This window comes from Phascolarctos cinereus, unplaced genomic scaffold (assembly GCF_003287225.1).
Source record: "Phascolarctos cinereus isolate Bilbo 61053 unplaced genomic scaffold, phaCin_HiC Scaffold_1;HRSCAF=81, whole genome shotgun sequence".
NCBI lineage: Eukaryota > Metazoa > Chordata > Mammalia > Diprotodontia > Phascolarctidae > Phascolarctos > Phascolarctos cinereus.
This window is the reverse complement of record NW_027555514.1, coordinates 100691846-100705867: the sequence shown is the minus strand read 5'-3', so window position 1 is coordinate 100705867 and position 14022 is coordinate 100691846. Positions and strand designations below refer to the sequence as shown.

The 14022-nt window shown below is 38.0% G+C and overlaps 1 pseudogene; it reads left to right on the top strand.

The window, feature by feature from the left end:
* Nucleotides 1–5062: 5062 nt before the first annotated feature.
* On the top strand, nt 5063–6406 carry LOC110216278 (actin, cytoplasmic 1 pseudogene; annotated as a pseudogene).
* The last annotated feature ends 7616 nt before the right edge of the window (nt 6407–14022 follow it).

Here is a 14022-nt window from a genome sequence, read left to right as displayed (position 1 = left end):
ATTGTCAGAAGTATGCCTGACATTGATGAAGGCTCCCAGCTTTATACCTTTCTGTCTGTGTAGTTGGGGAGGCCACTTTTTCCCTTAACACATGCACCTGCCAACTTTCCCTTTCCTTGGATCTTGCATCAATCTTATTTTATTTGCCTATTTTTACAGACAAATGACTGGAAGATAATAAAAGTTTCTGCAGATGGACAGAATTCTTGATTCCAGTGAAGATAACTGAGAAATAATAAGACAGAATAGATGAGATCCTATAGAGGGCAGTCAGGAATATTTCTAATGACATATATTCTTCTTGGTTAAGATAATAGTGTTTGTGGTGATGGTGCAGGTGATGATGTTGATGGTGGGGAGGGAAGAGGAACTAACAGCTGCCTGAAACTCTGAAAAATCCACTTAGAGATTTGTCTAGATTGTTTGTGGGGGGGCTCTGATCATGAATGAAATCATCAATAGGGTATGTTAGGAGCTTCTCTGATTCAGGACCTCTGAAGGCACAAGAAATTATGCTCTCCATGTCCCTATTTTTGAGGAAGAAGACCCTTCTTCCAGGACAAATCCTGATTTTTTTTGGTAATGAGGACTCCAGTGTTAAATGGGATTTAGAACACACAAGCAGGCCTTGGGGGTTTCAACTTGTCTACATACATCCTATTTATCTCAGGTGGGTGCCAAGCGGGAGCTGTCTTGATCAAACTTTTAAGTAGGAGAATATTACCACTTTCATCATCATCATTTAGATTGGGAAAAACAGGGAAAAAATAGTTAGCAAGGAATGGAAATATAAGAGTGAAGAAGGTAAAGGAGCATCTACCTACCTAGATCTGGATAAGCTGCGTATCAGGGCACCTAATGAACTGGTTGATTTGATTACTGAACAGCTGTAAATAATCTTTGAAAAATCATAGAGAAGGCTTCCAGAAATATGGCAGTTACATGTTATGCTATAGCCTATCTTCTCAACAGTTTGCACAATAATGAAGATAAAATGAAGAAAATGGTTAGAAGAAAGGTAGTAATGAGAAAAAGATACTGCCTTCTCAAAAAAGTAAAAATAGTGATCAAATGTGAGCAACCAAAAAGAAAATTGAAACTTGAATATTATTCATTTAAAGAACCCAAAGGGAATATACCAAAGGGAAACAACAGTGAGTGAATGAACACTCACAATCATTACAGAAGCAAAACTGGAATCATCCTAACACATCAACGAGTCAATATACATCAAAATGGATAATAATCATTCTTAGGAAGGTTACTTAAGGAAAGAAGTATCTGGAATCTGTAAGGAAAAGCCTGTCTTAAGTTTTTTTTTTAAAGGGAACAGTAAAAAATACGGAACCTAACAATGTTGATAGAGTCATGAAAATTTTAAATAAAAAATATGAAACCAATAAGAAATAAATCTGTTCTAGCTGGAAGATAAAATAGCAGAAATGCTCAGACAAGTAGCAAACCTAGATCAAAGAACAAGTCAACTGGAAGAATTGAAAACTTTGCCAATAATGATGCTGGAACTAAAGAGGAATTTTAGGAGTCAGTGGAATCCCCCCAAAATGAAAAGAATGAACTATATTTCAGGAAGTTGCAGAAGAATTGCTTTCTACAATTATTCAGTTCAAGAGACAGGTTAAAAATCAGAAGAATTCTTTTGGCACCATAAAAGATGAAAGTCAGATTCCAGTCCCTGAGGTGGCCATCTACATTTGATGACTTCACTTCTTCTTCTCTCACTCTCTTCTTTGTTCTCCACAGTCTGGCTTTAGACCTCATTATTCGTTATTACTCTCTGCAAAGTTATCAGCGATCTCTTGCTAAATCTAATGGCTTTTTGCAGTACTCATTCCTCTTGACTGCTCTGTGGCCTTGGACACTGTTCACCGCCATCTTCTCCTCCATGCTCTTTCCTCCCTAGGTTTTCATGACACTATTCTATCACAGTTCCTCTCCCACCTATCTAATTACTCAGTCTCCTTTGACTCATGTCCAAGTCCTTCCCTCACCCCCTGGGCTTTCTCCTGGGCCCTTTTATCTTCTCTATGTACAGTATTTCACTTGGTGATCTCATCAGTTCTGATAGATTCAATTGTCCTTTATCTCTATGTTGATGATTCTAAAAATCTATTTATCCAGACCTAATCTCTCTGCGGAAATCTCATCTCACATCTTCAACTGTCTGTTGGACATCTTCAATTGGACGCATTATTGATGTTTTAAATTCAGTATGCCCACAGCTGAGCCGATTATTTCCCTCAAAAACTCCTCCTTTCTTCTTGACTTTCCTACTATTGTTCAGTGTGCCACCAAGTCCTGTCAATTTTATCTTTGTAACATCTCTTGTATATGATCCTTTCTTTCCTCTGACAGTGACATCTCCCTGGAACAGGTCTTCATCACTTCATACCTGGACTAATTAAAAAGCCTTCTGGTTATTTTTGCCTGCCCAGTCTTTCTCCAGTCCAGTCCACCTTCCACTCAGCTTGTAAAGAGATCTTGCTAAAATACAGATGTCACTTCTCCCTCCAACACAACAAAGTCTAGTGGCTCTTTATTACTCTCAGGATGAAAAACAAAATCCTCTGTTTGGCTTTCAAAGACTTTTATAACCTGTTCTGCTCCTACCTTTCCAGTATTCTTAGGCCTTACTTCTCCCTCCACTCCTCACTTACCCTGCTATCCAGTGATGCTGGACTCCTTGCTGTTCTTCATACAAGGTGCTCCATGTCCTTAATCCAGGCATTTTACTGACTGTTTCAATGCCTGGAACTTTCCCTTCCTCATCTCTGCCTTCCTTTAGTTCTCAGTTAAAAATCCTACTTTCTACAAGAAGCCTTTCCAGTCACCCTTAACGCTAGTTCCTTCCTTCTGTTAATTAGCTCCAAATTATTCTGTGTGTATTTTGTTTGTGCATGATATTTGCATATTGTCTATCTAATCAAATGATAAGTTCCTTGAGAGCAGGGACTTTCTTTTTTCTTTCTTTGTATCCCCAGCACCTAGCTCAGTGCACATAGTTGACACTTAATAAATGTTTATTGGCTATTGATTAACCCTAATATGTTGTCAATAAATTGAAAAGTTACATTGGCAAAGAGATGATTTTACAAAAGTATAAAAAGGAAAACATCATGAGTCAAAAACTATCCACGTGAATTACAAACGTTAAGGTAAGACAAAAAAGTTAAAAGAAGATACTATCAAAAATCATGGGAAATTGGGCTTCACTCCAAGATTTATTGGTAGATATTACTAGATAAATTAGCAATATCATCTAAAGGAAAAAAAGCACATAACTATTTTTAGAATATTCTTGAATAATTTTAGTGGAAAAAATATTTCTTTCAATGGTCTTTGATATCCAAATCAACCCCGAAGCAAAACATAAAAAGATAAGGAAATCCAGGAGAGAGAGAAGAGGAATTTAAAAAAAACAAAAAACTTTACAACCTTACAAATAGTGAATTATAGTATATGTAGACTCTGGAGCTACTATCCTAACTCTCACTAAAAGTGACAAGTTGAGTCCCCAGAGAGTAGCTAGTACAATCCCTCAGGATTCTTTAGATATCCTTGAGAAGTTTGAGGGTTTTTTTCCCCTAATGCTATAGCTCATAAACCCCTACCGGTGTGATTCCTGTTATGCTTAACAGTTGACATAAATTAGCGAGCCATTTCTTTTGAAAGGGGTATTTACTAAGGTGGTATGGTAAGAACCATTGGTGCAAACATCCTCCCCAAAGCCTGTGGCACACTCTCCTACAAGTACAAACTGAATCCAGGGAAAAGTAGGCTCAAAACTTAGAGAATACATGAGACAATGGGATGTCTTAGAAGCCCTTTTGCTGGAGTCCCTAAAATGTTCTCCTTAGGTTTAGTGCAGTTTTTTTCTGCTTGTCTCCATGCAGACCTTTGCATCTGCATCCAGTCTGAGAGGCAGACACTGCCATCACCTGCTGCTATCCTCTAGACATTGCTAGGATGCTGATAAGAAAAAGTTCAAATCCTCTGCCCTTTTAAAATTCACAAGGTTCTCCTGCAGCCAAGGGAAGAGGGTAGGGGACCAAGAGGTTCATTCTCAAGGATGTGGCTGGAATGCTCTCTCCTATTTCACTCATGACTCATATATTCCTCTATTTTGGCAGATGCTCAGACCTCTGAGTTCTGGAACTGACTTGGTGTTTTATTCAGACCCCAGAGGGTGTGACCAACTTACTCAGACAATTGGAAGACTTTATTTTAAATCCAGGGAGGTTTCCAGGCTTTATTCATGCTCAATGAACAATGGAGATATATTCTCAGCTGATAATTGCCATAACAGCTTATCACTCAGTTTAGTAGGGTGGGGTGATTTGATTGATTTACTCAATTGACCCTTACATAAAATAATTTTGGCAGATGAAGAAAGGAGAATGATTAATCCCAAAGATGTATTTTTATCTAAGAAATGAGAAAGGGCATGACAATGGAAGCCAGTGGGGAAAAAAATGCATAGTGGTGCTAGCAGAAATTCAGGAACTGTATTTGTTATTGTTGTTGGTAGTGGTAGTAGTTGCTGTAGGGTGTGTGTATGTGTGGTGCGTGTGTGTGTGTGTGTGTGTGTGTGTGTGTGTATGTATGTGTGTGTAGGTATTTGAGCCTTTGTGTAGGTACAGGTGTGTGCCCATATGTATAAAAAGACTAATATTGTACTAACCTACTACTGTCTAAAACAGTCATTTTGGCTTTGGTATAGTTCTGATCATTAAAAATTTTTTCCTTATTTCAAGTATAAATCTATCTTTGTGTAATTTCCAACCCTTTTTTATTCTGTCTCTGGAGTCAGGAGACATAGGTTAAAAATCCTGCCTTTGACCACTTATTACACATGTGATCTTGGGCAATTCACTTAGCCACCATAGGCCTCAGTTTCCTTAATTACAAAATGAGAATATTAGTAGATAACCTCAGAGGTCTTTTTGAATTCTAGATTCATTATATTTTAGGGGAAAATAAGTGAAGACAGCTATCATGTAACACTAAATCTTATATTTTCCAGGGTAAAAATTTCTGGTTTCTTCAAGTTATCCTCACATCCAGCTACACTCCTGACTCTCCTGAAATTTCTCCAATGCTCTAGACACCTCTTCACTCTGTAAGAACGTTCCACCCTGGAGCTGTGAGCTCTTCTACCCAGCTGTGCCTTGCCTCCGCCCTGCCTCCAGGTGCAGCACCACTTCCTTTCTCATAAGGGTTTAAACTTGCCACTTCAAAGTTTGCCATGGATGATGATATTGCTGCTCTCATTGTTGACAATGGTTCTGGAATGTGCAAAGCTGGCTTTGCAGGAGACGATACCCCTATGGCTGTCTTCCCTTCCATTGTTGGGTGCCCCAGACATCAGGGAGTGATGGTGGGTATGGGCCAGAAAGACAGCTACGTGGGGGATGAGGCCCAGAGCAAGAGAGGTATTCTGACCCTGAAGTACCCCACTAAACATGGTATTGTCACCAACTGGGATGACACAGAGAAGATTTGGCATCATACTTTCTACAGTGAGCTCAGTGCGGCCCCTGAAGAGCACCCTGTGCTGCTTACAGAAGGCCCCCTGAACCCCAAAGCCAACAGAGAAAAGATGACTCAGATTATGTTTGAGACCTTCAACACCCCAGCCATGTACGTTGCCGTCCAGGCTGTGCTGTCCCTGTACACCTCTGGTCATACCACTGGTATTGTGATGGACTCCGGTGATGGTGTGACCCACAGTGTGCCCATCTATGAAGGTTATGCCCTTCCCCATGCCATACTCTGTCTGGATCTGGCTGGCTGTGATCTGATAGACTACCTCATGAAGATCCTGACATAGAGAGGGTACAGTTTCACTACCACAGCTGAGAGGGAAATCATACGTGACATCAAGGAGAAGCTGTGTTGTGTTGCCCTAGACTTTGAGCAGGAGATGGCCACTGCTGCATTTTGCTCCTCTCTGGAAAAGAGCTATGAGCTTCCCGATGGTCAGGTTATCACCATTGGCAACGATAGGTTCCTATGCCCAGAAGCTCTCTTCCAGACATCTTTCTTAGGTATGGAATCCTATGGAATCCATGAAACTACCTTCAACTCAATCATGAAGTGTGATGTCGACATCCGTAAGGATTTGTATGCCAATACCATATTGTCTGGTGGTACCACCATGTACCCAGGCACTGCTGACAGGATGCAGAAGAAGGTTACAGCCCTAGCTCCCAGCACAATGAAAATCAAGATCATTGCCCCATCTGAGCATAAATACTCTGTCTGGATTAGAGGCTCCATCCTGGCATCTCTTTCCACCTTCCAGCAGATGTGGATGAACAAGCAGGAGTATGATGAATCTGGGCCTTCCATTGTCTACTGCAAATGCTTCTAAATGGACTGTTTGTGGTTTTTTTTAATCTTTTTTTTTGTCAAAGGGTGTGACATGATAATTGCCCCACCCCAAAAAAGAGAGATGAGATTGGCATGGCTTTATTTGTGGGTTTTTGGGGGGTTTTTTTGCTCTTGACTCAGGATTTAAAAACTGGAACGGTGAAGGTGATGAGCAGTCTAAGTATGTTGAAGGCAAACATCCTCAAAGTTCTACAATGCGTCTTCAGCACTCTGATTGTACATTTGTTATTTTTTTTTTAATATTCATTCCAAATATTGTGTGATGCATTGTTACAGAGTTACAAGCCTCTATGAAGTCTGTCCTCTGCTAGAGCAAAGAAGCTAGGTAAAAAAAATCCAGATGGGGAGAGGGGAGGGAGGGAAGGTACTAGTATTGCTTTACATGTAAATTATGTAATCCTTTAAAAAAAACCTTTTTGTATCTTCTGCCTTAACACTTGTTCTTTTTTTTTAATTGTCAGCCATAATGGATGGCCCCCTAAATTCCCTCCCCGCCCCCAGCATAGATGTGAATGAAGACTTTACAGTCTCCCTGCGAGTTTTATGAGACTGGTGCCAGTATTTGGGGGAGGGGAGGAGCTTTACCTGTACACTGACTTAAGACCAGTTCAAATACAAGTGCACACGTTAAAGAAAAAAAAAGAAAAGACCATTCCTCCCTGGGACTTCACATAGTACTCCCTGTACTGTAGCCTCTAACTCTGATTGGCTGGTTCCTCCAAGAACTTCTACTTTAAGACAAGCCATGTTTTCATTTCTCTCCAGGCTGCAATACTCTTGACTCCCCAAACTTGCCCTACCATACTACCACCTCATTCTCTCTCTTTCAGCTTCCTTCTTTGTATTGTCTTCCTCCATTAGAATTGTAAGCTCCTTGAGGGCAGGAATGGTCTTCCTGCTTATCTTTGTATTCCTACAGTTTAGCACAGTGCCTGGCATACAGTAAGCCCTAATAAATCCTTACTGACTTGACTTAACACAGCTCTAGGGACCATTCATCATCTAGTTTGCACACCTTTCAATCTTTTTCAGCTCATCAATATACTGCTTCCTAAAAGGTTCACAGATTCTTGGAGGGGGCACCTTTCTCTTTGATTCCCCATCTGTCCCCTGCCTTCTCCTGTGATAATTAGTCCAGATATTTTCTTGAAACAACACAGAGCTATTTCTTGTATAACAATGACAATAAATACTAGGTCAAATAGGCCAAAGCATAACAATAAAGCCCTCTACTGGTCACAAGGAGGTTACATTGCTCTGCCTTCTCTATTAAGAGGCCCTTCTCAGGTCTGGACCCTGGAAATTTCTGGGAACTGCAGGGAAACGTGGTTCAGTCATGAAGCTTTGCACAACATAAAATGCAGACCAGGTATAGGCCACATACACTTATTTCCTCTACACAACACACACACACACACACACCCGATACAAATGGAAAAATCTCATAAGTTCACATTTCTTTAAGAAAACTGAAAAAGCAGCAGTCATAACGTATAAGTGCTGTTATATTCTCATTGGAGGTAGATTCTTAAAATATCAAAACTGTAGAACTACTGAGTAGGCATTTTATATTACACTTCAGCTCTGCACTGTCTCCTTTCCCAACCCCTCTGTGGAAAGGTTCTAATATTCCTTAATGTGATCTACAGAAGGGAAGAGATAAGAGCAGCCAAAAGTAGGTAATTCTTTTGCAAGTCCACTGAATCAATGGCTCTTCCTGCTTAGTGGCCAATAAGGGTATTTATTGCTTCATCCCCGAGCCATATGTATCCCTAAACTTACCAGAAATTTCCTGAGGAATTCCAGCATGTGTTCCATAGGATGGCTCCTATAGGGTGATTCTCAAATATGATCCAATCACCTACTATATTTGAAACATCTAGAAAATGCAAAGAGGATGACAGAATCACATTCATCTTGCATGTAGGAGCTGGGAGATAGTAGCAAGGGAGATATATAAGCCTTATTTCACATACAAAAGTAACAGTCAGGAGCTAGAGCCAAGATGGTGGAAAGAAGCCAGGAAGTTGCTCAAGCTCTCCTCATTTTCTCTCAGAAACAACATTAAATTAAGCCTCTAAATGATTCTGGAGCAAAAGAACCTACAAAAAGACAGAGTGAAAAACTTTTCCAGCTTAAGATAACATAGAAAGACTTCAGGAAAGGTTTGTCTCATTAGGGTAAAAGGGGAGCAAAAGCAGCATAGATGGTGTCTGGGCAAGCCAACAGGAGGCTCTTAGCCACAGAACAGATCAGCAACCAAGGCCCCTTGGTCCTGGCCCAGCAGGCCAGTGGCACAGCAGGCCAGCTCTGAGGCCTCCAGCCCCAGCACAGAAAGCAAATTGCCAACCCCAGAACCCAGGCAACAACAGGCCCAACTAGGCCAGGCCACCTCAGCTCAGTAAGCAAGCCACCAGCAACTGAGGCCCCAGAGCATAAAGCCACTGACCAGGCCCTGGCTCCCAGCACAAGAAGCTTGAGACAGTGCCCCAGGTGCAGAGCTCAACTTTAAAAGCCAAGGAATGGGCAAAAAGTTAGCAAGAAACAAAAAAGAACCTTGACCATAAAAAGCTACTATGGTGACAGGGAAGATCAAAACACATACTCAGAAGAGGACAACATTGCCAAATGCCTACATGTGAAACCTTAAAGGGGAATATGAATTGGTCCCAAACCCAAAAAGCCTTCTTGAAAGAGCTCAAAAAAGATTTTTAAAGTCAAATAAGAGAAGTAGAAGAAAAATTGTAAAAAGAAATGAGAGGTATACAAGAGAGAATCAACAGCTTAAAAAAGGAAGGACAAAAGTTGACTGAAGAAAACAATTCCTTAAAAAATAAATTGGCCAAATGGGAAAAAAATCCACTGAAGAAAACAACTTTTTAAAAAGCAGAATTGGACAAATGGAAAAGGAGGTATAAAAGTTAACTGAAGAAAACAATTCATTAAAAATTAGAATTGGGCAAGTGAAAGCTAATGACTCTATAAGACATCAAGAATCAATCCAACAAAATAAAAAGGAAAAAAAATAGAAGAAAATGTAAAATACCTCACTGGAAAAACAACTGACATGGAAAATAGATCCAGGAGAGGTAATTTAAGAATTATTGGACTACCTGAAAGCCATGATCAAGAAAAGAGCCTGGACTGCATTTTCCAAGAAATTATCAAGGAAAACTGCCCTGACATCCTAGACCCAGAGGGTAAAATACTCAATGAAAGAATCTACCAATCACTTCTTGAAAGAGATCCCAAAATGAAAACTCCCAGGAATACTGTAGACAAATTCCAGAATTATCAGAACAAGGAGAAAATACTGCAAGCAGCCAGAAAGAAACAATTCAAATATCAAGAAGCCACAGTCAGGATCAGGGGGCTTGGAAAATGCTATTTCAGAAGTCAAAGGAGCTTGGATTACACCCAAGAATCAGCTACCCCGCATAATAGAACATAATCTTTCAAGGGAAAAGATGGATATTCAATTAATTAGGAGACTTTCAAACGTTTCTGATGAAAAGACCAGAGCTGAACAGAAAATTTGATCTTCAAATATAATACTCAAGAGAAGCATGAAAAGGTAAACAGGAAAGAAAAAAAAACAATGTTATTCAATAAGGTTAAACTACTTACATCCCTACATGGGAAGATGATACTTGTAACTCTTGAGAGTTTTATCTTTATTAGGGCATTTAGAAAGGGGTATACATAGACAGAGGGTGTCAGTATAAGTTGACTTTGATATAATGATATAAAAAATTAAGGAGTGAAAAAAAAGGATTCTACTGGGAGAAGAGGAAAGGGGGAGGCAGAATAGAGTAAACTACATCACATAAAGAGGATCAAAAGACCTACACAGTAAAGGAAAGGAAGGGGTGAGCATTGTTTGAACCTTATTCTCATTGGATTCTACTCAAAGAGAGAATAACATATACACTCAGTTGGGTATAGAAATTTATGTTACCCTGTAGGGAAGTAGGAGGAAAAAGGGGAAAAGGAGGGAGCTGATAGAAAGGAGGGCAGATTTAGGGAGGTGGTGTGAGAAGCAAAGCACTGGTGAGGAAGGACAGGGTGAAAAGAGAGAGAAAAGTATAATGGAGGGAAAATAAGATGGAGGGAAATATACAGTTAATAATCATAGTTGTGAACATGAATGGGATGAACTCTCCCATAAAATGAAAGAGGATAGTAGAGTGGATTAAAAACCAGAATCCTACAATATGTTGCTTACAAGAAACACATTTGAAGCAGAGAGATACACATAAAGGTAAAAGGCTGGAGCACAATATATTGTGCTACAGCAGAAGTTTAAAAAAAAGCAGGGGTAGCAATCCTAATCTCAGACAAAGCAAAAGCAAAAATAGAGCTAATTAAAAGAGATAAGGAAACTACAACTTGGTAAATGGTAGCATAGACAATGCAGTAATATCAATACTAAATATACATGCACTAATTAGTATAGCATCCAGATTCTTAGAAAAGAAATTAATAAGTTATAGGAGGAAATAGACAGCAAAACTATACTAACGGGGGACCTCAACCTTCCCCTCTCTGAACTAGATAAATCTAACCACAAAATAAACAAGAATGAAGTCAAAGAGGTGAATAGAATTTTAGAAAAGTTGGATATGGGGGGCAGCTAGGTGGCGCAGTGGATACAGCACCAGCCCTGGATTCAGGAGGACCTGAGTTTAATCCAGCCTCAGACACAGAACACTCACTAGTTGTGTGACTCTGTACAAATCACTTTACCCTCACCCCCTCCAAAAAAAGTTAGATATGGTAGACCTATGGAGAAAATTGAAAGATGATAGAAAGGAATACACCTTTTTCTCAGTGGTACATTGCACCTACATAAAAATTGAGCATGTAATAGGGCATAAAAACCTCACAAGCAAATGCAGAAAGGCACAAATATTAAATGCATCCTTTTCAGATCATGATCCAATAAAAATTACATGTAATAAAGGGCCATGGAAAGACAGACTACAAGTTAATTGAAAACTAAGTATTCTAATCCTAAAGAATGAGTGGGTCAAACAACAAATCACAGAAACAATCAATAATTTCACCAAAGAGAATGACAATAGTGAGACAACATACCAAAACTTATGAGATGCATCCAAAGAGGTTCTTAGTGAAATTGTATATCTCTAAATGCTTACATGAATGAAATAGAGAAAGAGGAGATCAATGAATTGGGCATGCAAGTAAAAAAGCTAAAAGAAGAACAAATTAAAGTCCTCCAATTAAATACCAAATTAGAAATTCTGAAAATCAAAAGAGAGATTAATAAAATTTAAAGGAAGAAAACTATTGAACTAATAAATAAAAGTAAGAGCTGGTTCTATGAAAAGACCAATAAAGTAGATAAAATTTTGGTTAATTTTATTTAAAAAGAAGAAAACCAAATTACTAGTATCAAAATTGAAAAGGGTGAATTGACCACCAACAAAGAGGAAATTAAAGCAATAATTAGGAGCTCTCCTGCCCAACTGTATGCCAATAAATCTGACAATCTAAGTGAAATAGCTATTTATAAAAATATGAATTGCCCAGATTAACAGAAGAGGAAATAAAATACTTAAATAACCACATTTTAGAAAAAGAAATAGAACAAGCAATCAATGAACTCCCTAAAAAAAAAAAAGCTCCAGGGCCAGATGTATTTGCAAGTGAATTCTAACAAACATTTAAAGAACAATTAATTCCAATACTATGTAAACTATTTGGAAAAATAGGCAAAGAAGGAATCTTACCAAATTCTTTTTGTGACACAAATATGGTGTTGATACCTAAACCAGGAAGATCCAAAACAGAGAGACAAAACTATAAACCATTTTCCCTAATGGATATTGACGCAAAATATTTAAATAAAATGTAAGCAAAGAGATTACATCAATTTATCTCAAAGATGATACACTGTGACCAGGTGGAATTTATATCAGGAAGGCAGGGCTGGTGCAATATTAGGAAATCTGTCCTCATAATTGACCACATGCATAACAAAACTAACAGAAATCATATGATTATCTCAATAGATGAAGAAAAAGCTTTTGACAAAATACAGCACCCAGTCCTATTAAAAACAGCAGAAAGCGTAAGAATAAATGGAATTTTCCTTAAAATAATAAGTACTATCTAACTAAAACTATCAGTAAGCATTATATGTAATGGGGATAAGCTAGAAGCTTTCCCAATAAGATCAGGGGAGAAACAAAGATGCCCATTATCACCACTATTATTCAATATTATGCTAGAAATATTAGTGTTAGCAATAAGAGAAGAAAAAGAAATTGAAGGGATTAGAATAGGCAATGAGGAAACAAAACTAAGACTTTTTGCAGATCATATGATGGTATACTTAGAAAGTTCTAGAGAGTCAACTAAAAACCTACTTGAAATTATTAACAACTGAAACAAAGTTGAAGGGTATAAAATAAATTCCCATAAATCATTAGAATTTTTATATAATACTAGCAAAGCCCAGCAGCCAGAGATAGAAAGAGAAATTCCATTTATATAATTATAGCAATATGAAATATTTAGAAATCTGTCTTCCAAGAGAAACCCAGGAACTATATGAACACAATTACAGAACACTTTTCACACAAATAAAATCTATCTAAACAAATGGAAAAAATGCAAATTGCTCATAGGTAGACAATTCTACCTAAATAAATTTACTTATTCAGTGCCATACCAATGAAACTACCAAAAATATTTTATAGAGGGAGAAAAATAATAACAAAATTCATCTGGAAGAACAAAAGGTCAAGAATATCAAGGGAATTAATGAAAAAAAAAACTGCAAAGGAAGGTAGGCTAGCCATACCATATCTAAAGCTATATTGTAAAGTGGCAATCATCAAAATTATTTGGTACTAGCTAAGAAATAGAGTGGTGGAATAGGTTAGGTACACAAGACACAGTAGTAAATGCCTATATTAATATACTGTTTGATAAACCCAAAGACTCCAGCTTTTGGGATAAGAACTCACTATTTGATAAAAACTGCTGGGAAAATTGGAGAATAGCAGAAACTAGGCATAGACCAACATCTCACACTGGATAACGAAATAAGATCAAAATGGATACATGATTTAGACATAAAGGATGATACCATAAGCAAATTAAGAGAGCAAGGAATAGGAATAGTTTCTGTGTCAGATCTACGGAAAAGGGGAAAAAATTATGACCAAACAACAGATAGAAAACATTATGAAATGCAAAGTGGATATTTTGATTACATTCATTTAAAAAGGTTTTGCACAAACAAAGCCAATGCAACCAAGAAAAGAAAGGAAAGCAGAAAGCTGGGGGAAAAATTTTACAGACAGTGTTTCTGATAAAGGCCTAATTTCTAAAATATATAGAGAACTGAGTCAAATTTATAAGAATAAAAGTTATTCCACAACTGATAAATGGTCAAAGGATACGAACAGGCAATTTTCCAATGAAGAAATTAAAGCTATCTACAGTCAAATGAAAAAAATGCTCTAAATCACTATATTTCTCTAATCAAATTAGAGATTAGATTAGAGAAATGCAAATTAAAACAACTCTGAGGTACTACCTCACACCTATCAGGTTGGCTAATACAACAGAAAAGGAAAA